This window comes from Vulpes vulpes, chromosome 2, assembly GCF_048418805.1.
Source record: "Vulpes vulpes isolate BD-2025 chromosome 2, VulVul3, whole genome shotgun sequence".
NCBI lineage: Eukaryota > Metazoa > Chordata > Mammalia > Carnivora > Canidae > Vulpes > Vulpes vulpes.
Window position 1 is genome coordinate 147,688,055 of NC_132781.1, and position 24,579 is coordinate 147,712,633.

At 42.3% G+C, this 24,579-nt stretch overlaps 1 protein-coding gene across 14 annotated transcripts in view; it reads left to right on the top strand.

Annotated features, from left to right (window-relative positions):
- PHC2 (polyhomeotic homolog 2) overlaps positions 1-24,579 on the top strand; it is a 120,506-nt gene that overhangs the window by 36,552 nt on the left and 59,375 nt on the right. For 2 of the 14 annotated variants that reach the window (XM_026014461.2, XM_072750314.1), the window contains exon 1: positions 13,173-13,281. The exons of 10 other annotated variants lie outside the window; for them this stretch is intronic. The gene's annotated coding sequence lies outside the window, so the exon portion shown is untranslated. Of the gene's footprint in view, positions 1-13,167; positions 13,282-24,579 lie in introns of those variants that run through there. 2 more of the 14 variants (XM_072750311.1, XM_072750318.1) reach the window with 2 other exon arrangements.

Here is a 24,579-nt window from a genome sequence, read left to right on the forward strand (position 1 = left end):
GAAAATAAGGAATTAAAATGCTTTTTAGATTAATGACAGTAAAGTCTTTCACTGCAGTGAAAATAATTTCAGCAGAGTGGTAGTAGAATTTGAGTCATTCTTAACTGTGCAATTACAGTGCCTTTGCATATGGTAGACCCTTGATATATTTTTCATTTGTTTTAGTGTGAAATGTTTAATTGTGTAGAAGAATGTATAATATATATGTGTAGAATTTGTTTCTTTAAAGATTTTAATTTATTTATGAGAGATACAGAGAGAGATAGAGACATAGAGGGAGAAGCAGGCTTCCTGTGGGGAGCCCAATGTGGAACTTGATTCCTGAACCTGAACCCAGGATCACACCCTGAGCCAAAGGCAGACCTCAACTGCTGAACCACCCCAGTGTCCCTACGTGTAGAACTTAAAGAATAATTATGAAGTGAACAAAATTTACTGATCACCCAAGTTAATAGAACTTTAATGCAACTTCCCTGGTTGCATCTACCTTCTTTTTCCATCCAGAGGTATTCTACCAACCATTGTAATAAGTATTCCCTTGCTTTTCTCTATGACTTTATCATATATGAATGTTTTCCTAAACAATATACTGTTATTTTTACAATAGACATTCATGAGAGACAGAGAGAGAGAGAAAGGCAGAGATACAGGCGGAGGGAGAAGCAGGCTCCATGCACGGAGCCTGACGTGGGACTTGATCCTGGGTCTCCAGGATCATGCTCTGTGTTGAAGACAGGCACTAAGCCACTGAGCCACCCAGGCTTCCCTTTTCTTGTAAATTTTAGAATTAGCTTGTCAAGTTTATTTTTTTAAAAACTTATTGGAATTTAGGGCGCCTTTTTAGTGTCTTTCAGTGAATTTTTATAATTTTCCCCTTAAGTGTCTTGTATATCTTTTGTTAGGTCTATTTCTGAGTACTTTGTATTTTTGTTTCTATTATAAACAGTTCATCTTTTCATATATCACTTATAACTCTTTGTTGCTAGCATATAGAAACATAATTGATTTTTATACTTTGATTTATAGTCTAAAAAATTCTGCAGACTCTTATTCATTTCATTTAACAGTAGATTCAGTTGGATTTTCTATATACACAATCATGCAATCTGCAAATAATGGCAATTTTGTTTCTTCCTTCCTCATACTTTTACTTTATACATCTTAGTTCTTGTTCTGCCAGAATGGGGTGGCTAGGACAGCCAGTACTATATTAATAAAGTGATAGTAGGCACTCAGTCAGTTTTCACCATAGTGCATGATATTTCAGTATATACTGTACAGTATATACTTGTACAATATGCATATTGAGGATTAAATTGAGAGATGTGGACTAGAAAAGCTATAGCTGCTTTAGAGAAATGAGGGCTCTGTTATTTAAGGAAGGTTCTCAATTGACATCCTGAAATCCAAACTGAATAGACTTTGGCCAAATAAGAAAGCCATTGCCAGGGCAGGAGGAGGAGAAGAGCAAGAGCAAAGGCAGGAATGAACTTGGCATACAGATGGCAGACTAAGAGGGCTAAGTGATTTTAGTTCCTTTATTTATTTATTTTTAAGATTTATTTATTTATTCATTCAGAGAGAGAGAGAGAGAGGCAGAGACACAGGCAGAGGGAGAAGCAGGCTCCATGCAGGAAGCCCGACGCGGGACCAGGGCTGCCCGATTTAGTTCCTTTAGATGAAATCAGTAATCCTCTCAGCTTAACCTTCAAAATACATTCATAATCAGACGCCATCTTATTACTTTTATTGAGACACCCTCATGCCAACTACCATCATCTCCTGCCCACATTTCTGCAAAAGCCTCCTGACAGATCTGTGCTTCAGCCCTTGCCCCTCTGCAGTCTGTTCTCCATGCAGCAACCAGAGTGAGACTTTAAAAACATAGCTGAGGGATGCCTGGGTGGCTCAGTGGTTTAGTACCTCCCTTCGGCCCAGGGCATGATCCTGGACTCCTGGGATCGAGTCCCAGATTGGGCTCCCCACATGGAGCCTGCTTCTCCCTCTCCCTACGTCTCTGCCTCTCTCTCTCTCTCTCTCTCTCTCTGTGTGTGTGTGTGTGTGTGTATGTGTGTCTCTCATGAATAAATAAATAAAATCTTAAAGAGAAAAAAAACGTAGCTGAGACCATGACGCTCCTTTACTCTTAGCCCTTAACTGCCTCTCAGCTTACTTGGAGTAAAATTCAAAGTCCCTGCCATGGCCTACACTGCCCTATATCAATCAGTGTTCCTAAACCTTGACACTACTGACATTTGGGCCAGATAATTCTTTATGTAGGGGCAATCTTGTGCATGGCAGATGTTTAGCAGCATTCCAGGCCTCTACCCACTGGGTACCAGTGGCACCCCAGCCTCCAAGTGTGACAGCTAAAAATACCTTCAAACATTGCCCAATGCCCCTTAGGAAGTAAAACTGCCCTCAGTTGAGAACCACTGGCCCATGTGGTTTAGTCTCCACTATACCATACTCCACTCTCACCCTACCTCAGCCACACTGGTGCTCTCCTTTTTTTTTTTTTTTTTTTAACTTTACTCTTCTTCAAACACATGAAGTGTCACTTCACCTTAGTGTCTATGCACAAAGCAATTCTCTGTGCCTGGGATATTCTTCCTCCAGATCGCTACATGGCTCACTTCCTTACTCATTTCTATCAGGTTTCTGCTCAAATGTCTCTAAAAAGGAAAGTCCTTCCCTATATAATAATAACCTTCTCTACCACCCCTGGACCCTATCCCCTTGATCCTACTTTACTTTTCTCTAAAGCATTTAACACTGCCAGATATTCCTTTTCTGTCTCCCCCAGCTGGAATGTACACACCACAGGGAAGTGTCTGCAGTGCTCCACTGCTGTATCCTCAGCATTGAGAATAATCCCCAGTACATGGTTGATGTTCAATATTCTGTTGAGTGAATGAACAGGGATTTGGGATAGGTCTAACATCCACTGGAAGGCAGTAACTCTCACATTAAATTGCATGAATTTTTTTCCTGAAGTTTAACTATTAAGGCATTGATGGAAGTGGGCTGAAAAGTCAGTAGAAATTAGAGATTTATAGAGACACCTTAAACCAGTAGGGCTGGGCATTATGAATGAGAGGAGAATGGACATTAGAAAGAGGGAAAGCCTGTAAGAACAGAACAGTAACCCAGCGACATTATGGTGAGGACCTGACAGAGAGGGAAGCCATCAGAATACAAAAGAAGGCAGAAAGGAGAAACTGGACAGGTAGCTGCCAGGTGCATGGAGTCCCCTGCCATAACTTGGGTTTCCTCCAGACACACACCAGCTGTGTGCGCCACATTTCCTAATGAAATCCACACTCTGTGTGCTGGTCCAGACTTTCCCAACCTCCTGTTCGCATTGCTGTTACAACACCCGCACACATTCTTCCTGTGTTTCTGCAGCTTGTTCTATCCCACACACAGCCCTTGGAACAATCCTCAAAAAAATTGAATTGTATCAATCACTTCTTTTTATAAACAAATTTGCAAAAGCTCTTCTTCTCACTTTTAAAGCTAGATCTGTTTGGGCCTTCAAGAATCTCTTACTGCCCTCCTCTCATTCTTTCCCTTACTATCCTGAGGAAAGCAGGTCATTTAGGAAAACCTACCATCAAAATGTACATTGACCAGCCCTCTTCCCAAACAAAATGGTGGTAATTTTTACATTAGGAAAAGGTTTATTTATTTATTTATTTATTTTTTGGAAAGAGTTTATATTTGGACTAGAGTCCTTTCATTTTTCAGACAATTCCCCCAATGCTTTTATTTATTACTTTTTAAATATAAAGAAAGGGAATCCCTGGATGGCTCAGTGGTTTAGCGCCTGCTTTTGGCCCAGGCTGTGATCCTGGAGACCCGGGATCGAGTCCCACATCAGGCTCCCTGCATGGAGCCTGCTTCTCCCTCTGCCTGTGTCTCTGCCTCTCTCTCTCCTCTGTGTCTTTCATGAATAAATAAATAAAATATTTTAAAAAGTATATAAAGAAAAATAACAGTGATCTCCTGCCATATCTTTTTTTTTTATTAACACTAAGTGGGGAGCATCTGAAGTATGTTATTCCAACCAGGATCTTTTCAGTTAGTAATCTGTCTTCAAGATCTTTACATATGAACGTGTACAATTCTGACTAACTTCTCTTGACTGATGCAGAGTGTTCTGGTGTATGTGTGTGTGTGAGAGAGAGTGTGTGTAAACAAGGGAGCAAGTGCGGGAGCAAGTATGTGAGCTCTAGAACCAGACTGCCTATCTGGGAATCCTGCTCTGTCACCTACTGTGTGACTTTAGATAAGCTTCTTAACCTCAGCGAGTCTCATTTTCTTCATTTATAAAATGGCTAAGCAGTAATTCCTACCTGAGAATTTTCACGAAGATGAAATGAGATATGCATGTAAAGCATCAGAAACTACCCACCACATAGTAAGTGCTCAGTAAATATTAGCGGTTACTAGTTTCACAGTTATTGTTCCTGGTGGTTTTATCATTCCTACTGTGGCACTGCTGAAGAATACTTGGTTTGTTTCCAGGTCTTAGCTGTGACCAACAGTGCTATAGTGAACATCCTAGAATATATATGTTAAAATACCTTGGGAATGTATATCCTTAAAGGTAAATTCCTAAAAGCAGAATTGATGGGTCAAAAAATTGTTCATATCTCTTGCTAAATTACCCTCCAAAAACGATATTCCAAATCGCATTCCCACCAGCAGTATAAGAAATATATTTACCCACCTTATTCATCCTGGGTATTACCAAATTTCTAAATGTTTCCCAATCTTAAAGGTGTTATTTTGCTTTGCATGTCTTTAAATATTAGAATATTAGGTTAAATATCCTTTTATAGATTTGTCACTTGTGTTTTTTACAAGTGATGATGAACTGCATATTCATATCCTTTGCCTATTTTTCTATTGTTATATATTTTTTTCTTAACTGATGTTTATGAGCCCCCAAGATTTTATAACTAAAAATATTGACAATCAATTTTCAGAAAGATAGTTGCTGGGGAAAATTAGGTGTAACTGTGGTAAATTACATTCATTTACTATTATCTTATAAATATTTTAAAGCTCCCTCACACCACAGCCCCACATATATCTGGAACATTCCCACCTGAAATTGCTTGGGGTCAGTGCTGTGACCTCTCTCTCTTCCTTTGTTCCCTCCTCTCCCTTAGTCCCAGCAGCACCTACTTCTTTACCAAATTCAACGACTGGTAGAGAGGCCTTGCTATGGAAATTTCAAAGGAGTGGACTGAGTCACAACCCTAAGACATAAGCCACCCATTGGGCCTTGTAAGGCTCAGAAAATTGGAAAGTAGTTCAGAGGCTAAGTAGGCCCCCTATACATCTCCAAAGACAACAATGTTTAAATCCCTTACAGCAAATAATTTTTTTTAAATTTTTATTTATTTATGATAGTCACAGAGAGAGGAGAGAGAGGCAGAGACATAGGCAGATGTGGGATTTGATCCTGGGTCTCCAGGATCGTGCCCTGGGCCAAAGGCAGGCGCCAAACCGCTGCGCCACCCAGGGATCCCCTTTACAGCAAATAAAAAGATTGGCCTATTTGTATGGCATCAGCCAGGAAAATTTGGAGCCAATAACCAAGCTTTTTGGTGTCCATTTACCTGTAATCATATGGCTCCATGGGACTTTTCTAAATGGGGACAGTGATGATGATAATGTCACTACAGTGTGGTCCCTCATGGCCTTTATCAACTCTGAAAGAGGAATAGTCGCAATACCTTTTGTGAGTGCCTTCTGTGTGTGAGTATACCTCACAGGCATCCTGCCTATTCCTTACAGAGGCCCTTCAAGAGTTGCCACCTCCGTTTTAGAGATGAGGAAACATTGACTTAGTGAGGTGTACAGCAGGTTGTCCTAGGTCACACTGGCAGCGGATGGCAAAGGTGTGCCCATCCCAGGCCTGGGTAGCCCCAAAGCCACTGCACCACACTGCTTTGCTCCACTGTTCACTTTGTACATCTGTGGCAGAACTGTTCATATTTTGCTTTGCATTATATATAGTTCCTTACATCTGTGTCTATCATCTGTACAATATTGTCAAAGTCCTTGAAGGCAGAAACTGTGTCTATTCCACCTACCTTCCAAGCAGCACTAAGTAAAGTGAACTGGATTGAGTGACTTGCCCCGAGGACACTTTGTGGTCAATATCTGGGTCAGGAGTTGTATTCCCTGCTGGAATCGATCCTAGGAATCTGATGCCTCCCATCTTTGTGCGCTCTCTTGCTCTGCAAAATACCACATAGTCCCTGGATCCATTGGAATATATATTGAGGGAACCAGGAATGCTTCTAGCCCTGGTTCAGCAGGTGTCTGGATGCCCTGGGCCACTGTGGACAGACTCGCACCACCAGCTTCTGAATGACCAGGACTTGTTCAGATGGAGAATGGGCACCCTTTCCCTGAGGTTTTCATTTTTCACTTATGTTTCATGCTGAGAATATTGTGGTTTCAGCCCAGATAATTTTAAAAAATATAGATAATTTGGAAAATAAAAACACAAACAAGAAAATAGAAATCAACAGGGGCCATACCACCCCCAAGCAACCATTATTAACATTTTGGTATGTATTCTCCCATCTAGTTCTATATCCAGTAACACACAATTCACAAAAATGGGATGATATTGGGATCCCTGGGTGGTGCAGCGGTTTAGCGCCTGCCTTTGGCCCAGGGCGCGATCCTGGAGACCCAGGATTGAATCCCACGTCGGGCTCCTGGTGCATGGAGCCTGCTTCTCCCTCTGCCTGTGTCTCTGCCTCTCTGTCTCTCTCTCTGTCTCTCTCTCTGTGACTATCATAAATAAAAATTTTTTAAAAATGGGATGATATTGTGCATATCATATTCATAACATGCTTAGTCCTGTTCATTTTTTTGCCTGCTTAATACAAATCTAGTGAAAACACTGGGAGAACAGTCCTCTCCTTCCTCTTGCCAAGATTTAGCAGAGTGGAGGTGGGGTTAAAGCATAATTACATTTACTTAATTGCACTTAACAGTGGGCAAAGCACTTCACTTCCTAATGAGGAAGAAAATATAGTCTTGCTCACAGTGCCGAGGCAGGATCAGAGTCCATATCTGCACGCTGGCCTCCGCATCTTTCCACCACTGTGTGTTCCAGCTTTCCACGATGCTGTAAACTTTCAGGTTTCAGGAGAGAGAGAGAGAAAGCAGGACAGTTATAAGTGGAGCTAGATGATGTAATGGCAGAACCAGATGGGCTATTGTTTTTCATTGCTTTTCTATCTGAGGCATTCTTTTTTTAAAGTATTATTAACTAGCTAATTTCTGAATATGTTTTACATGCATAGGGAATAAAACAGAAAGAAACAAAAGGGTACCCAGTGAAAAACAGGCCTCCTCCCACCCTATCTCCCAGCTGCCAAGTCCCTCAGCCCCCTGATTGCCCTCTGTGGGGCATCACCGGGAGCAGTTCTTGTGTGTCCTTACCTGAGGCATTCGGAGCTCAGAGGGCAGGACTTCACAGAGGTTATGGGGGTGAGAAGAATGCTCCTTAGTATTTTCCTTCATTACATCAGTATTCTCCACTGAGGTCATCCAAGCAACCAGGCCTCCAACATAGTCCAAATGGGACCACAGTTCTTCCTTCCAAAGCATCCAGCTCAAGGCTGGGGGTGGGGAACGCCACCACTGAAGCCCCACTGAAGAGGGAGCAGAACCTTTCTGCCGCTGGAGGCAACAGCCTCAGAAGGCCCAACCAAACCTGGGCTAGCCTCAAGGTCCAGAATGAAAGCGGCATCCAGACTCTGCCAGACTGAGTCTAGGCCACTTAACCTTAGCTTTCTGAGCTGTGGCGTTTGATCAGGTAATCTCCAAGGCCCTCCCTTCTCTGACCATGTAAGACTTTAATTAAGGAGACATCTTAGCCTGGGCTGCTTTAACAAAATACCATAAACTGGTGGCTTAGAAAGGACCAAAATTTATTTCTTAGAGTTTTGGAGGCTAGATGTCTGAGATCAAGGTGCCAGGGTCATCAGGTTCTGATGAGAGCCCTCTCTGGATTGCAGAGAGCCAACTCCTTTTTTTTTTTTCATATTTTATTTATTTATTCATGAGAGATACAGAGAAACAGACACATAGGCAGAGGGAGAAACAGGCTCCCCATGGGGAGCCCAAATGCGGGGGTTTGGGGGGGGTTAGATCATGCCCTGAGCCAAAGGCAAATACTCAACCACTGAGCCACCCAGGCTTCCCGACCAACTTCTCATTGTATCCTCACAGGGCAGGGAGCCAAGCCAAGCCGAGCTGAACAGGGGACGCAAAGTCTTGCTAGCTTCTAGAAGGGCGCTAATCCCATTTCTGAGGGCTGTACCCTCATAACCTCATCTAATCCTACTCACCAACTATAGGCCCCACCTCCTAATGCCAACACGTTGTGGGGTAAGGTTCCATTTTAGGAATATGGGGAGGACTTGAAACAGTGCTTTGCAAGTTTTAATATGCATATGAATCCCCTGGGAATCTTGTTACAATGCAGATGATGATTCCGAAGATCTCAGGTGGGGCCCAGAGCTCTTCCTTTTCAACCCGCTCCCAGGTGACGTGAGCCTGCTGAGATCCTGAGGACTGAATTGGCCTGACTAATACATTGTCTGTGACTAAGGGACAAGAAATTGTCCTAGAGACTAAGCACCTGGGATTTTAGAGTAAGGATTACTTTGAAGCCTAGCAGCTCCCTCTGGAGAACCCTTGGCGTCCAGTTTCCTAAAACTGTTCTCTGCTGGAGAATGCTAACATTTTGTGAGCATTCCTGTGTGCCCCGCACAGGACTGAGTCTCTCTCAATCCTCACAGTTACCCAATGGAATCAGTGTTGTGATTATCGTCATTTTACAGATGAGGGACCTAGCCTTAGAGAGGTTGAGGTGCTCAAGATTACACAACTGGTAAGAGGCAGAGCAGGCATTCCCAACCAGACCCAGACCATCTGGCCCCAGAATTCTCATCTCACCACCAAACCAAAGAGCAGAGAATGGTGTTCTCGGTTCCTGCCTGGAAAGAGGACACAATGGGGATTGCTGTATCATGGCACCTGCTCTTGTGTGTATGTGGGAAATGAACGCCCCTGGCTATTCGCTCAGAGCATATCTTCCAAAGAAACCTGTCTCCCCATGCAGACCCATCCTCAGCCTCAGATTTTCTTGATAACTCTTACGGGGTCCTGACTGTAGTAACAGCAGTCATGGGGTAGGAAGGCTTCTTCTTCCATGACTCTTCTCCATGCCTCAACAAGAGGGTTCCTCGGCTGGGAAAATTTTGTAGATTGTGTCATAGGAAGGCCATGGGCCTTCACAGGCCACATCCATTTTCATTTACCTACTGAGAGAAGATTAGGGAGAAAATTCAATTTTGCCTAATGCCTCCCCCAAATGGCTAATTTATATGCTAATTAGCAAGATAAGAATCGATGAAACTGGTAATCAATATGATATCCAAGGCACCAGTAATGAAATTCATTTTGAGATACACTGCCAGTGGAAATGAAGCAATTATGCAGAATAAATGGGGCAGCTCAGGGACCAGGGGCTCCCTCCATATTGCACTTGACTGCACTATTTCCCTTCTGCCCTCCCTCCATCTCAACCCACCCCTCTGGAATCAGCTGTCATTCTGATCCCTTGGGGCACCACACACCAGCTTCTTCCTTCCTCAATACATGACCATGCACTATCCCTGTGGATCTGTGGGCTGCCAGGGGGAAGTGGAGCTAGGGAAATTAGAGTCTGAGAAGACTAGAGGTGCAAGCCCTGGAGGAGAATTAGGTGCTAAATAGGAGCTTTTAAGCCATATACAGAGTAGTGAATAGCACTTTACCCTCATACTGGATGAGGTTGGTTTACAGTTTCTTAGTTCTAGAGCATAAATATAATATTGTCCAGACTTTCCAGACCTGTTCTGACTTAAGTATTTTGTCTCATCAGACCATATGTTGAGTGTTGGGTCTTACGTAGGTCCCGTGTGAAGTGGGCCATAGTGTCTCTGCAAGATTTAGCCTGACACTAGAAGTCTTGTTTCAACCTGGACATTTATCACATGGATTCTGATTGTTTTTCTTTTCTTTCATGTATATGTGTTGGGGGCAGGGAGGTTGTGATTACCATCACCTCTGGAAATTAAGGTCACAACATTATTCATTTCATACTTTTCAACTAAGAGAATTGAAATTTGTCTTTTACCCCAAAGTATGCTCATTGGAATCACCTGGGGAGCTTCCCCTCCAAATTTTTATTATGAGAAATTTTAAACATTCCAAAAAGTTGAAAAAATTATACAGTGAATGTATTTAGATTCTACAATTAACATTTTTGCCATACTTGTCTCATCACATATCTGTCCAACCATCCATCCATTTATCCATTCATCTTATTTCTTGTCACACATTTCACAGTAAGTTGCAATCATCAATACTTCACCCCTAAACACTTCAGCTTGCGTGTCATTAAAGTTCAGTATTTGTTTCTTTCTTTCTTTTTTTTTTTTGAGGTAAAATGTTCTTACAGTGAAAGATACAAATCTGTGAGTTCTGACAGATGAGCATACTAATGTAAAACAACTCCCTCTCAGTATCTAGAACATTGCTATCACCAGGAATTCCCTCATGCTCCCTCCTCAGTCATTCCCTACCCCTACTCCCACCTCCTACTTGCAGAGGCAATTATCACTCTGATTTTTTCCACCATAGATTAACTTATCTTGTTCCTAGAATTTCATATAAATGGAACCACTCAAATTGTACTCTTATGTAATGGTTTTGATTCATCCAGCATAACATTTTTGAGATCCATCCATTGTGTTGCCAATATCAATCATTTGTTCCGTTTTGTTGTTGAGTAGTACCCCATAGTATGCATATACCATAATTTTTTTAGCTAGTATGAGCAAAGCTGCTAGCAACATGTTTGTACAAGTTTTTTTATGGACATATGTTTTTATTTTGCTTGAACAAATTCCTAGGAATGGAGGTAGATGTATATTACATTATATAAGAAACTATAAGACCATTTTCCAAAGTGCTGTGCTATTCCTGGGAAACTCTTTAAAAACACTGCTGGGGTGCCTGGGTGGCTCAGTCCATTAAGTGTCTGACTCTTGATTTTATCTTAGATCATGATTTTAGAGTTGTGAGATTGAGCCCGCATCCAGCTCCACGATTGACATGGAGCCTATTTAAGATTCTCTCTCTCTCCCTCTGCCTCTCCCCACCCCAGACTCTCTTTCTCTCTCTCAATTTCTCTCTCTTAAAACAAAACAGAACAGAACAAAACTGCCTCTCCCACAAATCCCAGAAATTCTGAATTAATTCATTGGTCTGGAGTGGGACTCAGGCATACCTATTTCTGACTTGCTTATTTGTGGTTCAAATGTGCAGCAAGAGGTACAAGTCACTGAAGGTTTAGCAGTTAACACCAGATGACAGAATTTTGAGTACCTATAATAAATGCAAAAAAATCCTTTTTTTTTAATTTTGAAAGGTGGCTTTCTGTTGCTGACCTCTTTTCCCTTTATTTTTATTGTTACAAGGACTTGGGCATGAACAGGGATGATCTGGACATTACAATTCAGACTTTAGAGTAAAAATACATGTTTTTTAATCCCAGCTTTGCCACTTGATAACTATATAGCTTGAGCAAGTCACTCATCATTTCCTCTTCTGTAAATGGGATTTATAGTATGTATTCTAAGGTTATATAAAGATAAAGGTGGCTGACTCAAAGAATTTTCTGAAATTTACTATAGACCAGGGTGGGAAGAGTTATCCAACCCTCCAAATGAGTAGAATTCCTTGACTCTGCCTTCCTGAACAAAGGGAGATTGACCATTGTTTTATGTTTGTTTGTTTGTTTGTTTGTTTGTTTGTTTGTTTGTTTGTTGGGGGAAAGAGCATGTTCTATAATATGGCTCTGGATGGTAAGGCTGTATGTGTCAAATATTGGAGAGCTGTCACTATCTTTCTAGAATGATTGGAGTATAATCATCTCTCGCTTACAAATATGTAAAAGCTACAACTCAGTAAGATAGGGGATTTGAACCCGTTTTCCATCCTGGTGGTAACTTGGACTGATCTTTCTATGCACTGTCCCTGTGTAGCCAATAACACACCTTCCTAAGCCTGCCAGTTAGAGCCCATATTAGGGGAACAGTCAGGAGCTATCCAGCAGCTGAGATCACAGGCTTTTCTTGTCTTCATGCTGGATTACTGAGCATTGAGTCAACCACACAAAACAAACTACTGAAATCTGATTCCTACCATCTGAAGCCTGGCCCACTCTCCCAGAGGAGACAGACCTAGACACTGTCTTCTGAGTCCACTTTTTATTCCAGTCCAGATCTGAATGAACTAGCCCCTGGACCTTACAGAAAGTCAATATGCATGGTTCCTAACAGTGTTTTACATCAAATGCTCAGTACTTCTTGGGAAAATAAAAACAGAAACATCTCTTTAAGGAGTCTTATGAGTGATGTGGCTTCTCTCATTGTTCAGACATTTGAATGAGGATTTGCCGGTTGGCATCAAGAAGAATGCAGTTGTAAACAATGGGTTTTCTCATGTAAGATAGGCCAGTATGGGCATAGACAAGGCTCTTAAATCAGGCTAGAAGTGCCAGGTTTTAGCTCCTTTCTGAACAGGAAGACTGTGGAGGATTCTCCTTCATGTCCTCCCCAGACAACTACTGAGAATGTGGTATTTCTTGCCTTCCCAGGAAGGTGGGGTTTCCAGAGTATCCGAGGTTGTGCTCTGAGCTCTAGTTATAAGTACAGATATCCAGGATAAAGGATGGTGACTAATGAGCCTCTTTTCAACTTTTTGGCCTCCCTGAGTGTCTGTGGAACCTGCATGCTTTTGTTAGGGGGCACAGGGCAGAGGGAACAAGGGAAAGAGATCAGATGGCCTGCTATCCGAGGCATGTGCCTGACTTCAATAGTCCCCTTTTGGGTTGGTTTTATTCTGTAATGCGTCCCCTGAGAAGACAGACTAAGCAGCCTGGGTTACCCTGCAATTTCTCCAAACTATTTGCATGAAATACTGCAGGCAAAAAGCCCAGCCCCTGATTGGCTGTTGCTAGGTAACAACATAATCATCAGGAAATTAGGCTGTCCTTTTTTTTTTTCCAACCCAGAGTATGTGTGTGATTGCAGCGTTGTGCAGGAAGAGAGAGGGAGTGAAACAAAGAGAGATAAATGGGATGGTCTTGAAGGCGGGGACACCACAGCCACAAACCTGCATCCCACGGTAGGACAATCTGCTTTGGGTTGGGCTCTTTACTCAGTCAGGCCAATATTGGTACCTTTTCTTTTTTATAAGAATGACAAAGCTAGCAGTTTCTGCAGACAGCAGGAACAGAAGCTATGGAAGCAACTTTGACATTTGAAGTGATTTTTAGAAGCAGGATGTAGTGTTTAATATATGAAAATGACTCCAAATGAGAATGAATAAATGAATGTGTCTAGAGAACGTGTGTAGGCAGATAAGAATCCATTAGCTTGGCTATAGAGTGCCCGAGAGGAACGGAGCGTGAGAATGCGCATGTGAATGAGGCGTGTGATGAGAAAAAACAAGCATGCTTTACAATGTGGAAGGAAACCCCATAAACTGAAGTTCAGAATTGTGTCTGCTAAAACTCCGCCAGTGTTTAGGCATGTGGTCCTCCTGTTATTCAGCGAGGCAGTCCTCAGCCTACCTTTCCTCCTGGTTAGATTTGGCAGGTAGATGAAGAGATGAAGAGTAATATAAAGAGAGCATTTGTGTATGTGTGTTTGTGCACACAGGTGTGCACGCAGGTGTGTGTGCATGTGCATTGGTGTGTGTGCACATGCACTGAAGCACCTAGTTCATTTTCAGGGTTGTATCCTAGCATGATAGCATGTGGCACCCTGACAAGTGTACAGCTACACCTGGACACTTCCACTGGCTAATAAATATCCATGGAGACCATGAGGGCTTTCCTTTCCCTTCCTGCTAGCCCCAGATGGCTTTCCCACCCCTAACCTCCCTTATCTTGTCCTCCTTTTGAGTTCCCTAGCAATGACCCTGCCCTTACACTAGACCCTCAGTTGCCATACTGCATACTTCATTGGCTTGCTACAACCCCAGGCAAACTAATTGCCTTTTGCCATTCATTGTCTCCCAGATTAATGACTCTTGTGTCTGGTTCCCCGTAGCCTCCTCTGAGATTCCTCTGTGTACTCTCTAGCTTGTCTTTCCTTCTACCCTCTCCTCAGTCCAGCCTTTCTGAGCCCCACATCTGACTTTTCAGAAGTCATTTAATCTAATGCTAAAATAGAAGCACTGTCTTTTTTTTTTTTTTTCCTGATCAAAGGAATTAGTCCCCGGAATAATGCAAAAAGGACCATTCTGTAGCAGTGGTAAAAATACAGAAATGTATCAGGAGCAAGACAGAATGTATGTATGTATGTCAATAACCAAGATTCAGACCTTGGTTCCTTCCAACAACACAGTCCCCCACAAGGACTCCCTGCCTCCAGTGGGTGAGCATAACAAGACTCAGAGCTCCTACTGTGGAGGAAAAGAGCTGTCACCGAATCTCCAATGGCTCAAAGCCCCTTTCTGAGTGTATGCACTATATAGAATGAACCTGGTGCTCTGCAGAGCATCCACACCCTGTATGCAGATAGAACAGATATTCTTTAAGACTATTGTTCTCTCAGTAAGGTCCCTGGACAAGCAGCATCAGAAATCTGGGAGGTGGGGCCCAGCAATGTTTTCCAAACTCTCCAGGTAATTCTCACATATACCATAGTTTGAGAACCACCGTGGACCTGAAAACTTGCATTTTTTAAAAAGTTCTGTGATACTGACAATTCTTTGAAAACCTCTGCTCTAAAAATAGAAACAGGGGATCATGTGTAATTGTTCTCCTTTTACCCAGCATGGCCCCTCTGCATTCCAAAGTCTCAGTCAAACCCATCTTTAAAGACCTACCCCAAATGAAACTTATAACTGATTCAACCAAAGGTTATTACATGTTTAGGGGTCAGCAAACTAGGGCCTACAGACCAAATCCAGCCCACAACCTGTTTATGTAAGGTCTCACAACTAAGAATGGCTTTTATATTTTTAAATGGTGGGGGTGAAGGGTAGGGTGATGGTTGAGGGTCAAATAAGAATATGCAACAGAGACCATATGTGATCTGCAAAGCTTAAACTATTTACTATCTGGCTTTTTATGGAAAAAGTTTGCTTCTGTTATACTTATCTATGTACTTTTCCTATTTCCCCTCTTAGGCTCATCTTAAAATCTTCTTAATCCTTAAGAAGAGTCAATATCTGAATAATTTTTGTATTCTATTCAGTACCAAGCACATAATAATTGCTCAATGAACATGGAAAGGATGGCTAAATGGGTGTTGGTTGGGTGAGCTAGTTGGGCGGTTAACTAGTGTTCTGGGAATCCGAAAGAGATCGGCTTTCCTACTTAGCCACTTTGTGGCTGCCCCATCCATGAAATAAGAACAGTGATTTCCCCCATCTTGAGTAGTTGATGAAAATCAGGAAGTTCATACAAATGGAGCTTATTTTTTTCATTAGTAACCAGAATGATGAAAACCATCATCATTGATGCCGTCCTACAGCCTGGCAAACAAAATTTACTTTAGAACATTCATAAATGGGATAGTTTTAAAAATAAGCAAAAAGCTTAAAATTTCAGTTGGATTGCTAGCATCCAGTAAAAGATTTTCATGGAATTATATGCTAGCAGTGTTAAAAGAGCTCCCAGGGGCAAGGCTGCATGCATCACACCTGCTGCATGGTAGCTCTGCCTCTGCCAGCATGCCTTCATCCACTGGAGACTCTGCACAAAGCAGCCCCCTCCCCTTGTTCCTAACTCCAGGCATTAGTGAGTACTTTTCTCTGTTGAGTTGAAATCTATCTCCTTACAATTTCCACTCTGTAGTCCTACTTCTGCCTATCCTAGCTATCAAAATTAGCCACCTACATTTCATAAATATGAGCAAAGAAGTAGGGTAAAGTTATATGTGGCTGGAAAGAGTGGAAGACTGAGGGGGGTCTACCCTATTTAGATCATTTTCCACTGCAAACGTTAACAGAACAGGTTAGGAATATAAGAGGCTGGGGCAGCCTGGGTGTGGCTCGGCGGTTTGGCGCCTGCCTTCGACCTGGGATATGATCCTGGAGACCTGGGATCGAGTCCCAGTCAGGCTCCCTGCATGGAGCCCGCTTCTCTCTCTCCCTGTGTCTCTGCCTCTGTCTCTCATGAATAAATAAAATCTTAAAAAAAAAAAAAAAAGGAAATATAAGAGACTGAAAGCCAACAGGTAGGCTAAGAGGAAAAGCAAACATATGGGTATAAAATGGAATAGAGCATAACATTCCAAATACAACAGGAAGCAAAAGGCTGGTGGTCACAGTAGATCATGGGCTGACCACAGACGTGCAGTATGTTTCTGCTAGAGAGGAATGTTAATAGCAATTAGAGGCCATTATTTGGGACAAATGAGGGAAAGAAGGCCCCAGAGCTGGGCCTGGGGGACTCCGGAATTGCTTTGTGATTCCAAAGCTCTGAAACAGCTGCCAGGACAAGTTGCTAGGGCAGAAGGAGAGCAAGAGAAAGCCTCTTAGGAATGGCTGAGTCTTCTAAATGGTGGGCTGGGCCAAAGCAGTGAGGGCCCAAGGAGGCAACTGTCCCCAGAGAGAATGGGAGGAGGGGGTAGAGAAAGAAATGAAGGTTAAATCTCAAGATGTATGCCTGTGGACAATGTAATGTAGTCAATATTAATCCAAATACCTCGAGAAGCGATCAATCATTGTGTGAAAAACAGCTCCAAGAAGAAAGTTTACTGATCACTTAGTTTCTGGATTTCTAAAGCACTTTTACTGCACAGAACCTGGTAATAGCTTCCAGTCTCTCACTACCACTATTTCCTTTCCCACCCATGTATGTACATGAGTGCACATGCATGAACACCCCCTGACACATGCACATACATACTGAGTCTACCCTAGTTATCACTTCCTTCAGTTTCACGTGTAGGTGGGCCTTTTTTTTTGCTTTTTTTTTTTTTTTTTTGCTTTCTTTTTTTATGAAGAAAATTCCTAAGATTTGAGAATAGAGCTTTTTGGACTCTGGTGAAAAGCTTATAATCACGCCTGGACTAAGAGTATATTGAGTAATTGCAAGGGATTAAAAGCCCAAATTTTTACTCTTCCCTGCTCCACATTTACAGCACTTCCCTGTTACTGGGACCTACTTAATAGCTTTATAGTCTTGGGTGAATTACAGCACAGAGCCTGCTTCCTCATCGGTAATCGCTACTCTAAAACAGTGCTATAAGGATTAAGCAGGCAGAGAGGCTGACAATTATTATATGTCTATTCCGTGTTGCACACTGTGCGAGGTGTTTTGCTTGCATTTTCTTATTTACTTTACCCAATAACTCTTAATAATCTGTATCACTGGCGCTGTTTACAAATGAGGAAACTGAGGCCCAGGGGGGTGAAGTAACCTGCCTAAAATCTCCCAGCTGGGGCAGGGTCAGGAATCAAAACAGCGTTCTCTGAATACAAAGCTCCTCTTCTAAATCTTGCTGCCTGCCTGGCAGAGTGGTGGTTTTTTTCTTTGGTATTACTTTTCAATTAAATAGTTAAAGAGGGAAAAAAAAAAAAGTTAGAGAGGATTTTGTAAACACTGCTAACAGGATCAGCCATACGTAAAGGTAAGATACCTGAATATACCTCTGAGAGGAAAGGCCTACAAATATTAGACATGCCCTAGTGACTACTCCATTTGTGAATTCCAGGGTATAAGGCAGGCCCTGGAAAAGTCAGAGTTGGCAGGTTTGCCACGGATTGAACCCCCACTTGAGATGACTTATATGAGATAGCCTATCAGACACTAGGCAATAGGAGCCAGGTTAACTTCATAAGAACTCATGGGCCCGGACTGGCCTAGACTGCAGTAAACACAAGTAACTCGGCCTCTTGTGCAGGGACTTGCAACCCTAGTTTCAGATCCTACACCTGCCATTTGCTAGCTCTGTGGCCTCAGATAAGTTTGGACCTCCCTGAACCTCAATTTTCTTGTAGGGAAAAATGAGGAAATAATCCCTGTGTTATAGGGTTGTTGTGAGGAATACATGAGACAAGCCCTTGGCCTTGAGCAATAAATGGCAAGAATTATCATTTCCCGGGACCAGGCTGGAGACCATTGGCCTCTTAATGGATAAAAGATCACTTAAACACAGAACAAAAGTCTTTGTAATACAAGACTTCTATCCCAAGCAGTCTCTTTTTTTTTTTTTTTTAAGATTTTATTTATTTATTCATGAGAGACACAGAGAGAGAGAACCAGAGACATAGGCAGAGGGAGAAGAAGGCTCCCTGTGGGGATCCTGATGCGGGACTTGATCCCAGGACCCCGGGATCACGACCTGAGCCAAAGGTAGACACTCAACCACTGAGCAACCCAAGTGCTCCAGTCTATCTCTTTATAATCCATCAAAGTCTATAAAGTCCTATTCCCAAACTCCCATAAGGGATGTAAAGGGAAACTCTGAGGAAGAAGCTTACACTCTTGGAATAAGTTCTGGGGGGAGCATACCCAGGTAAAAGTAGGAAAACAGGGCACCCAGTATATATAGTCCCTACTTTTTTAAGGCATTCTCAGCTAGTGTTCCTAAAAATGAGCAAATTCCTAACCCCGAGGGCCACACAACACTGAGTTAACTGATATCAACCAGGCCCCAGTAGGTCTGAGCTATGTCCCAGTTTGGAGGAGTAGAACAAGAAGGAAAAGAGAAAAGAAGGCCAGTAAGGGATTTATAGATAAATTTCCATGCCTTTGAACAATGATTTTGAAAGCCTGGCTGCTGTCCATGATCTCTTTCCTGAGTTAGTTATGCTTGGCAGAAAGACTGGCCTACCATGGTTTATAATTAACGTACATTGTATTAGTTTCAGGGGTACAGCATGGTGATCTGATGCTTATATATATTGTGAAATGATCAGTCAGTCTCATTAACACCACACATAGTTACAGAATTCTTTTTCTTGTGGTGAGAAATTTTAAGATCTATTCTCTTAGCAACTTTCAAATGTGCAGTGTAGTATTACAAACCACAGTCACCATGCTATAAGGTACATCTCCAGATCTTATTTATTTTGTAACTGGAAGTTTATAACTTTTAAAAAAAAGATTTTATTTATTTCTTCATGAGAGACACACACACAGAGAGAGAGAGGCAGAGGGAGAAGCAGGTTCCATGCAGGGAGCCTGATGTGGGACTCCATCCCAGATCTCCAGGATCACACCCCAGATTGCAGGCGATGTCAAACCGCTCCGCCACCCGGGCCACCCAAAGAAGTAAATGTCTTAAAGCTAGGTACCAACTGAACAGAACGACTAGATCCAAGTTTGTGTACATATTTGTCTTTTGAGCAACCAGTAGAATAGGATTTCTATTTTAACCCTGAAATAAAAGTTCTTTCTGAAGAAGAGCCTTTAGCAGTATCAATAATAATAAAAATGTCAATAATGATGATGATGATCGCAGGTAACATTTATTGTTTGCTAAGTACCAGAGCAGGTCTAACTGCTTTACATGGATTTGCTCATCTACTACAGCAACCCTCCAGGATGGTATTATTGTCTAAATTTACAATTGAGGCTGAAGCTTGAGGTCCTGTAACTTGCTCAGTCACACAACTAGGAAGCTGAAGTTCTAGGGCATACATTCTCAATCCCAATATAGAGACTGACTTTCTTTACATTTTATGTTCCTCAAGAGCCTTCTAGAAAAGCTTTAAAAAAGAGACAAAGATTGGGGGTGCCTTGGTGGCTCAGTGGTTGAGTGTCTGCTTTCGGCTCAGGGCATGATCCCAGATCTCAGGTCCCGGGATCGAGCCCTGCATCGGGCTCCCTGCAGGGAACCTACTTCCCCTCTGCCTATGTCTCTGCTTCTCTCTGTGTGTCTCTCATGAATAAATAAATAAAATCTTTAAAAAAGAGAGAGAGAGAAAGATTTAGACAGGTAAAATGGACCATGGCTCTTTATAAAGAGATTTTTAAGTGTAACTCTGGCCCATGACCAAAGATAACTTATGGGATCCTCACTATTTGAGGTGAAAGGAATTGCTTCCACATCTCCAGTCAGGCTTGCACCCTTGCCATGTGTCACGTGCTTCCTATTTGCTAAGTATTATCTTCAGGGCTGTCCAGATACTTCATTTAATCCATATAATGGCCTCATAGGGATACGTGATCTCATTTTACTGCTAAGGAAATTGAGGCCCAAAAGATGACACAACTTGCTCAAGGAAACACAGCTAGTGTATAGCCTGATTGGAATTTGAACTCAGGTCTTTCTAACACAAAAGCCTGTGCTGTTAACCAGCATGCTACAGCTACTCTGCCGGCATGTGGCTGATGTATAAAAATCAGGACCCTGTCCTGAGTTTGCCACAGGACAGGGTCCTATAAACTATAGCTTGCAGGCCAAATCCAGCCCACCACCTTTTTTGGTAACTAATGTTTTTTTGGAACACAGCCGCACACCACTTATGACTTGTCTAGGGCTGCTTTTGAGTAGCAGAGTTAAGTAGTCGTGGAGAGACTATATGCCTGCAAAGCATAAAATACTTGCTATTGGGTCCTTTACAGAAGAAGTGCCAATCCCTGCCATAGGAGGTGCAGGCTGTGAAGTTGCTTCATCTTAGAGCAATGGGATTAAAGCTGCCTGGGTCTAGAACACTTATGCTTGTACCTCAGTCCCATCTGCATCTGCAAAATGTGGCTTACCTATACATTCCTTCCAAAAGAGACCAAATCCTTCTTTTTCCTCTTCATATACTTCAACCAAGGAGCACCTTACTTGTTATAGAAACACTTGATAGTCTCCTTTTTCTATAACTTATGAAGAAAATAATGAGGTTTCAAAAAAGCTTATTTAAATCTATGTGGTTCTATTTCACAATGAAATCATTATTTTTTGATTGCTAGGGTTATGTGGTCCATTTTAATTTCTCATCCTTCATTTCTGTCTTTGTTAGCCTTTATTTACTTTGGTTTCTAGAGACTCTGAAGGAGGCATCATGCAGAGGATTGGGGAGAGAGGGGGAACTTTCTGAGGAGATTTGAGCTGAATCCATTCGGACTGCTTCCAGTGTATCAGTGGCCTCAGACAGCTGCCAGAGGCATAAGACTGGTGTAAATCAGCATATTTATGTTAATGCAGCAGCTCAGAGGTGTAAGGCGGTCTCCCCCAGGTCCCTTATGTCTAGAGAGCCTGAACACTTTGCTATTTTTGACTTACACCTCAGACAGAGAAGCAACCGAAGAGGAGAGGCAGAGCCAGAGCAAAGGAACATGGTCACCCCATCACCCTGCGTCTCAGACTCTCCACACACAAGCCACTACAGGAATGATGATACCAGCATCATCTGGTATCATCCCTCCTTTGTGGGGCAGACTAGACCTCTCATTTCCTGTGAGTCTCCGATTCCATTAGGAAAAGCCCCACCCCACTTTACCCCAAGGGCTTTGGGCTCAATTTGGAGAGCTTTGTTTTTAGTATCTTCCCCCTTCACTTCCCTGGAACCTCTGCCACAGATGTAATCCGCAGCAAATGGATTTCCCTGACCCTGGGGACAAAAGGCTAGTGTTCCCTAGACTTGGTGGCTCCTGGGAGGGCAGAACCTCAGCATTTCTCCAGCTGCTGGTCTCAGGCCCTGTGGGCAGCAGAGACCTGTAATAAGATCACTATCCAAGCAGAGTACAGTCAGCACGTCATTCAAAGCGGCCCCTTGCGGTTGAGAAAGGAGAATTAACTAGAGTGGGAATCAGAGCCTTCAGAGCTTGGGCTCTCACAAAACCGCAAAGTGAGCTGGAACCCAGCGAAAAACAGACTTCCGGTTCTGGATGTTAGCCATTAATCAGATTTGGCTATGGTTCACAGTGGGAGTCCACAAGGGTGGGTGGCCTTGGGGAAGAAATAAGGAACTAGTTTAGAAGGAGAAGAAGGGAGGAAATAAGAGCAGGAATTAAGAGGAAATTGAATAGGGGTGTAGAAGGTGCTGAAAGCCTAGATGCTATGAAATTTAAAGGTTCAGATTTTCTAATACGAAGCCCCAGCATAGGGCGCTTTATGAGAGTCTATGGATACCTTACTGAGACTCCACAACACCTCCTTTGCATCCCATAGACCAGAGCTTTGGGGAAAAGAGAAGTCAGGAGTGGGTAAAACACAGAGAGCTTGGGTTTAAAGAGAGGAACTATAGTAGAAAAAATTTGAATGCTACCGTATCAGTCCACACTTTCTAATTGATTCCGTTTCTTTCTAATTCAAGCTCCCTTCTACTGGGATACCATTGAGAAAGTGACATATGCCAGGACCCTAGCTTCTGATCTCTCTTCAGGGCAAACTCCAACCTTCTGGTTGAATAAATCTCCACTACCATGAGTAGGTTTTCTGGGTGTGCCTTCTGTGTCTATGCTACTGGAAGAGAGTCAAAGGAGCCATATCTCCTTGAGTAGCCACTTCCCCCAAAACTGGGCCTCAGTTTTTGCATAGGAAAAACAAGGGAGATTATGGTAGTGTTGGTGGGTATACATGCATATTATCTTTTATGTATGTATTATATATAGGGAGATTATTTATAAGTATAAAATATTTAATAGACATTGGGGTACCTGGGTGGCTCAGTCTTCTTAAGGGTCTAAGTCTTGATTTTGGCTCAGGTCACAGTCTAAGTTGAGAGATCAAGCCCTGTGTTAGGCTTCACACTAACACAGAGTCGGCTTGGGGTTCTCTCTCCTCTCTCCCTCTGCCCCTCACCCACACTTGCACTCTAAATAAGTAATTAAGTAATTTAAAAAATCTTTTAAAAATATATTTAATAGACATTAACAATTAAGAGATTAAATTCAGTGGTCATAGTTCCTTTCCACTTCTGAAAAATCTAGTATACTCTGAAATGGGCTTTGCCCAATGTCACTGAATAATGGCTCAAGATGACATTATGGGTGAAGTCTCAGAGGGTATAGTGGGGAGAGCTCTGGCTTTGTTTTTTGTTTTTGTTTTTTAAGATTTATTTATTTATTCATTCAGAGAGAGAAAGAGAGACAGGCAGAGGGAGAAGCGGGCTCCATGCAGGGAGCCCGACGTGGGACTCTATCCCAGGCCTCCAGGATCACGCCCTGGGCTGCAGGTGGCGCTAAACTGCTGCGCCACCAGGGCTGCCCAAGAGCTCTGGCCTTGAAGTCAAACCCAGTTTTGAATCCTACTTCACTGATGACCTTAGATGAGTTACTTAGATAAGTTCCTCATTGACAAAACTAGGATAATAAAACCTATATCATAAGGGAGGTCATGCATATATTTAAAACATCTACTATAGTGCTGACATGTGGTAGTAGGTACTCAAAAAATAAACATTATTAGTAGTAGATATTCTTGATGGAAGGTACAGAAATTAAATCACCGATTATGTATTTTTTTTAAGATTTTATTTATTCATCAGAGACACAGAGAGAGGCAGAGACCAGTCATGTATGTTTTAAAGAAGTTTGGGATGGGCAGTCCGGGTGGCTCAGCGGTCTGGGTAATAGCCAAGAGAATTGAAAGCAGGGATTCAAGCAGATATTTGTTTTTTCTCTCTCTATTTTTAAAAAGATTTTATTTATTCATGAAAGACAGAGAGAGAGAGAGAGAGGCAGAGACACAGGCAGAGGGAGAAGCAGATTGCATGCAGGGAACCTGACGTGTGACTCGATCCCAGGTCTCCAGGATCATGCCCTGGGCTGAAGACAGCGCTAAACCGCTGAGCCATCCAGGCTGCCCCAAGCAGATATTCATACACCAATGTTCATGGCAGCATTATTCACATAGCTAAAATGATGGACACCCAAGTGTCCATCAACCGATGAATGGATAAACAAAACGTGATATACACATATAATGGAATTCAGCCAAAAAAGGACACATGCTACAACATGATGAGCCTTGAAAACATTATCCTAGATGAAATAAGCCAGACACAAAAGGACAAACATTGTATGATTCCATGTACAGGAGATATCTCGACTAGACAAATTCGTAGAGACAGAAAGTAGATTAGAGGTTACTAGGAGCCGGCAGGGGCAAGAGGAGATTGAGGAGTTCCTGCTAAATGATTTTAAAGTTTCTGTTTGGAGTGGTAAAGAATTCTAGTGGTAGAGAGTGGTCATTACCACTCACAACATTGTGAGTGGCAAATTCGAGTTATATATTTTTTACCACAATTTAAAAAATGAAAATAATGTTGTACCCTTATCTCACACCACATACAAAATTAACTCAAAATGGATCTAAGGCCTAAATGTAAAAACTGTCAGGGCACCTGGCTGGGTCAGTTGAAAGAGCATGTGACTCTTGATCTCAAGATTGGAAGTTTGAGCCCCACATTGGGTATAGAGATAACATACCAAGATAAATAAAGAAACTTAAAAAAAAAGTAAGAACTACAACTATAAAACTCTTTGAAGAAAATTTAGGTGTAAATCTCCCTCACTTTGGA